The sequence below is a fragment of the Copidosoma floridanum genome, unplaced genomic scaffold (assembly GCF_036245765.1).
Source record: "Copidosoma floridanum isolate Cflo_tuat_1 unplaced genomic scaffold, Cflo_Japanese_pri ptg000004l, whole genome shotgun sequence".
NCBI classification, from domain to species: domain Eukaryota; kingdom Metazoa; phylum Arthropoda; class Insecta; order Hymenoptera; family Encyrtidae; genus Copidosoma; species Copidosoma floridanum.
The window spans coordinates 31,225,007-31,231,006 of NW_028321881.1; positions in this window are offsets into that span (position 1 = coordinate 31,225,007).

Consider the following 6,000-nt stretch of genomic DNA (forward strand, 5'->3'; position numbering starts at 1 on the left):
TGTGCAGGAGCCTGAGGAGGTCCTGTGCACAACGTTGGATGAAATTCCATTAATGCCTGAGCAGGTCCTGTGCAGGCAGGTCAGGCACCTGTCCAGGACCTGTTCAGTGCCTGAACTCAATTTCTGTTCGAGATCTGGAATATCACAATGACCATGGCCCACTAGATGACATCGCACACGCAGTCGATGTACAGTCAGAGCTAAGGATACAGCGAGCTTACTCCAGCGGCTCCGTGATTCACGACTTTCTTGATCTCGCAAAAGTCAGTATTTTTTTCGATAATTCTTATACTGCGTATGCGCACAACCATAATTTTATGTAAATTACCGAAAAAAATACTGACTTCAGCGAGATATCGAAGGTCGTGATAAAGCCCCAGGTCTATATGCTCTACGGTCGATATATAGGTACAGAGTTCTGTACTACAGACTAGTACAGAGGCCACATGAAGTCATAGACCAAGAGCTGAGGCCGGATTGTGGTCATAATCTTGACCAGCCGCTACTCTCACCAGAATTGAGGACATACTATATGGCACTTCTTTAATAGTGACAAAACTCTTCATAAAAAAAAAATATGACCAAACTATTGTTGAATCTGTACGAATCCTAAGGTTCCCCTATTCTAATAAGAGTGGCGGCTGGTAAAGATTTTGACCACCCTCCGGTCTTAGTTGTTGGTCTATCAAGTGCAGTGTGGCAGATGCATGAGCTTCTCGCCTTCTCCTGGTTATCTCTGCCATATTCAGGAGCAACACGCACACAATCCTAATCAGCCACTGCCCAGGTAGAAATTAAAAGTGGGCAGCCCATAGACACGTAAGAAATAGACTGCTCATATTTATTTACGGCGCTGAAGCCCAGGTAGGAAGAGACACAACATCGAACGTGTGTATCTGTCTCTCTTGCACGTTGCTAACAGTGGGGTCAGTAAACTAAGGCCAGCTGACGCAACCTCCTCGCCCGCGCCGTTGGCAACGTGCCAGGAGCCGTACCATATAACTTTTTTTAGCTTCGCGGGCCTATGTTATAACATAGGCCGATGTACAGAAAAATAGTTATATGGTACGGCCCCAGAGAGACGGATAAACACGTTCGACATTGTGTCTCTTTCTACTTGTGCTTCAGCGCCGTACATAAGAACGAGCAGTCTATTTTTTATATGTCTATGGGACAGCCCAGCTCAAACACATGGTTCAAATCAAGCTTTCAATCTTAGCCACAGGGGACTTCGTAAGATACATCTTTAGCGACGTTGTAAATGACGTCATACTAATGTCGCTGTGACGTCATGTATGTTGATATTTTGTTATACATACATACATATACCCTGGCTCAAAGACGTTATATAAGATTGACCGGGCACGCTTTTGAAAGCGGCTAAATCGCACACTGAAAGAGACAGCAATAGGGTTGAAAAAGTATCTTTCTCTCTCTAGACTGACATGGAGGAAAAAGGTGATCAGGGAAAAGGTCAAAGAGGTAAAGGAAGGTACCTTTCCCTCCATGTCACCCTAGAGAGAAAAAGATACTCTTCCAACCCTATTGCTGTCTCTCTCCGTGCGATTTAGCCGCCTCCAGAAGCGTGCCCGGTCTATCCTATATAACCTCGAACAGAAATTGAGTTCAAGCACTGAACAGGTCCTGGACAGGTGCCTGAGCTGCCTGCGTAGGACCTGCTCAGGCATTAATGGAATTTTATCCAACAATGTGCACAGGACCTGCTCAGGCTCCTGCACAGGCAGTCTTAGCTCAGGCAACCTGGACAAATATAATCTAGTCCTGAACTGACTTTTACATAATTAAATAGTAAGGTTATGTTACATTAAAAAATGTTTTTAAACAGAGAAGTTGATTTCAGTAAAGTTTTATGGGATACAGGTAAGCTGGGAATGTGATATTGCAATATTTTTAAAAGTTTATCCATGTTGCTATTTGCAATAAAATACCCTCTTTTCCATTTCCGAAGTTGTACATACAAATCACGAACTTCATCAATATTGACACTTGTTTGTTTTTGTTTTTTTTTCTCACACTGTCATTAGTTGTGTTTAATTCTTCAAAAATTTCTTGCTGAATATCGCTCTTAATTTCTTGCTTATCAAACTGTACAGCTGAGTTTTCACTAATATTATCTGTAAGTTTAGCTTTTTTTTTTCATTATTTCCATTAAATCTGTATGATTTTTTTTTTTTCCGAAATTTTTCTTTCACGAACAATTTACATTCTATATTTATTTCACGTCTTTCGTCGGAAATAATGGTTTTACTCTATTTTAGATTAATTGAAAAAAAGGTTAAGACTATACTGTAGTAGCAGACAGTTAATGTCAGTTTAGGCAAGAGCACCGGACCTGTACAAGAACTGTGCACAGCCTGAACTCACATATATGCAGGACCTGCCCAGGCAGTCAGGCCAGCTACGGCACATTTCTATTCGGGACGTCTTTGCCCTGGCCAGACTCTGATCATAGCCTGCGGTCTACTGTGACCACAAACAACATGTATGTGTGTACTACGTCCAAGACTTGTGAAGTTGGCGCCCGTAAATATAAAATATTAATATTTTGCACCCATTCAGGGCTTGAACGATTCCTCCTTACTTGCGAATTTATCCTCCACTTGAATTTTTATTTGCGGATCAATAGTTTGCGAGATATTTGCAAAATAAAATGTCAAAAATGGGCGCGGCGCTGAAGTATAAAAAACTTTGTTTTAAGTGCTAAAGTGGGTTAAAATCCAATTCTACCTATATGATTCGATTCCTCCTCATTTGCGAATTACGAAGATATATAAATTAATGTAATTAAATGTTACAAAGTTTGTAAATAATGAATTTAATTATTGAGTAAGAGAATCTAGTAACTTTTGTCTAGTGAATTTTGGTCCAGTGCTCCGTTCCTGTTGTTTGGTACATGTCGTTTCATTATTCTATTAATTATTAATTATAAGTTATTCAGCCTTCGGGTCAATACACACTCACACACACACATATTTTTCGATGAGTATGCAATCTAGTGTAAGCCCATTTAATAAACATTTTTTTAAATTAGGTACTTGTCAATGTGTTACTGGCGCTTTGTTTGCATGGGCTCCGTTTGTAGTCTTTTAAGGTCACGTGATCCTTTATGATAAGTGCGAGTGAGATACTGAGATGGTGACATCATGCTGTCTTCCTCGCACTTATGATAAATGATCACGTGACCTTAACAGACTTAATAACAAACAGAACCTCAGGCGAACACAGCCTGTGTCACTTTCATCTGTTTCCACTGGTCGGTAACTTGATCTTCAATTCGCCTGATTAATCGTTTGCGCGCGAAATTTGAATGCTTGAGCTGTTTTCTAAAACTTGTTCAAACAAAATTATTACTTGTGTGCTTAGCTGTGTCTTGTAATGATTATAGCTGTACTGCTATTTTTTAGTTGTGTTGTTATTTGTTTCTTGAATAACAACAAATATTAAAATTTCGCGCGTAATGAATAAATATCAGTCTACAGTGTTTGCCACAATAGATTCAAGATATTAGATTCTTAAAATGAAAAATCGGTACCTAATGACGAATAAATTTTTCCTTGAGTTTAAAGTATGTAATGTATGTATGTGTGTGTGTATCGACCCAAAAGCTGAACAACTCATAACTAATAATTAATAGATTAATACCTACTAAAGTTTTCTATTCTGATAAATATTTTGTAGAACCCGCTGTACGGAGGAAACGACGTGTACCGAACTATAGGAACGGAGCACTGGACCAAAAGTCACTAGACAAAAGTTACTAGATTCTCTCACTCAGTAAGTAAATTTATTATTTACAAACCTTGTGACTTTTAATTACATTAATTTATATACCTACGTATTCCGCAAATGAGGAGAAATCGAACGTACAGGTAGAATTGGATTTTAACCCAATTTAGCACTTACAACAAAGTTTTTTATACTTTAGCGCCACGCCCATTTTCGACTTTTTATTTTGCCAATATCTCGCAAACTATTGATCCGCAAATAAAAATTCAAGTGGAGAATAAATCCGAAAGTAAGGAGAAATCGTTTAAGTCTTGAATGAGTGCAAAATATTAATATTTAATATTTACGGGCGCCAACTTCACAAGTCTCGTCCACGTGCGTTTTTTGTGACCGGTCCATGACACAGTGTAAGATATACAGGTAATCCTATCATCAGTCCCATGAAGGTATATTTTTTGGACTCGTTCAAAATGGTGCACTGCCAAGTGTACCCCGGTACGCAAGCAACTTTTCATTCGAAACAATACGAATGAAAAAAGTTATGGCACGCCAAAGTCTGTATGTACAGTACACCTATTAGCTCCGTGCATAAACCGGAGCCGTACCATATAACTCTTTCCGCTTCGCGGGCCTATGTTTTAACAAGCATATAAGTCTACATATATCTTCCTATATTATATAGTTATCTCGGTGGGGCATTCCACACAACCCCCCCACAGCCCCCCATTCAACCCCCACCGTCCTCCCACAAAATAAGGTAAAAATCTGTCATTTTTTCCCTTATTTTGACATATCGCAGTTTTTTCCGACCCCCCCCCCCACTGCCACCCACAGCCCCCACGCGCATTTTTTCGTGTCACCCCCCCACTGTCTGCCGCACTTCTTTTGGAGACCGTGGATCACATCGTATTTATCGTATTTCCTAGACCTTGATGTGTATACAGACATGTACATGTCGTATATGGATTAGTCTATTATTTTTAATCTGTTTCAATGTTAAATTAATTGAAGACAAAACTGTCTAATCGCCACGATTCATCTCATCGTCAAGATAAATTTAAAGTCATAATTGAGTTATAGGGGGTCATTGCGCGAAGCATCATTATTATTATATATTGAATTATAAAGTTAACCCTTATATTATATAGTTAACTGTGTGGGGCATTCCAAGCAACGTTCCACCATATAAAACCATTTATATTGGGAGTTTTAAGATTATTTAGTCATTCATGTTTTACTCAGAGTCTTTTAAAAAAAAATTTAATTCAATATATCATAAAAATAATATGTTGTATATATTTTTGTACCGTAAAAATGTTTATTTGTGGAGAATGTTAACTAATAAAAACATGTTTTGTTTCTTACAATACATTTTGTTTTCATCTATTTTTCACACCACCCAGGAGATAAATAGATGGACTTTATACATACGAATAATTCATAACCATTTCATTTATAAAACTCAATACGACCAAAAATCAATTTATATCAATTGTATTTCCATTTGTTTGTAAGTATAAAGTTCTTGGTGCATTAAGCTTTTTTTTGTTAGCATTTATGATAAACTATATGTAAAATATATTTTTATGTGTATGTATTATATTATTTTATATACGAATGAATAATACCAATACATACAAAAATTTAAATTACATTTAGTTTATCATTAATACAAATCGTGGAAGTTTCGCATTAAGATGACTTATTTTATGTGTCAACTTAAAAAGCCCTATCAAACCACGAAGACTTAGGTCTATTCCTATTATGTTTTAAATCAATGTTGAAATTGGTACAATTGGTACAACTTACAACATAATATAGATTTATGGGATGTATTGTAAAGTAATAAATTTTGTCCATACACATAGGAATATCAAAATCATGTTGTTATTATTAGATACATTATTACTTTTAATCAAAAACTTCTTTCCAAACTATATTTTCAATATCTAAAATGTTTCTCTATCGATTTGAATGAAAATTCCAGATTTATTTTTGCATCTCGATAAAGCCACACGTATGATTGACCATGGAAAAATAGAGGTTTTTTCAAGTATAATCCTACATTATCAAAACTTTGACATTGAGACTTGTTTATGGTCATAGCAAATGCTACAACTAATGGGAATTGTTTTCTATATAAAATAAAGGGTAATGATAAAGTATTTCCAGTATTTAAAGTAATTTTAGGAATAAAAACTTTATTATCAATTTTTTCTCCCGTAACTATTTCACCTTCTATGATATACTTCA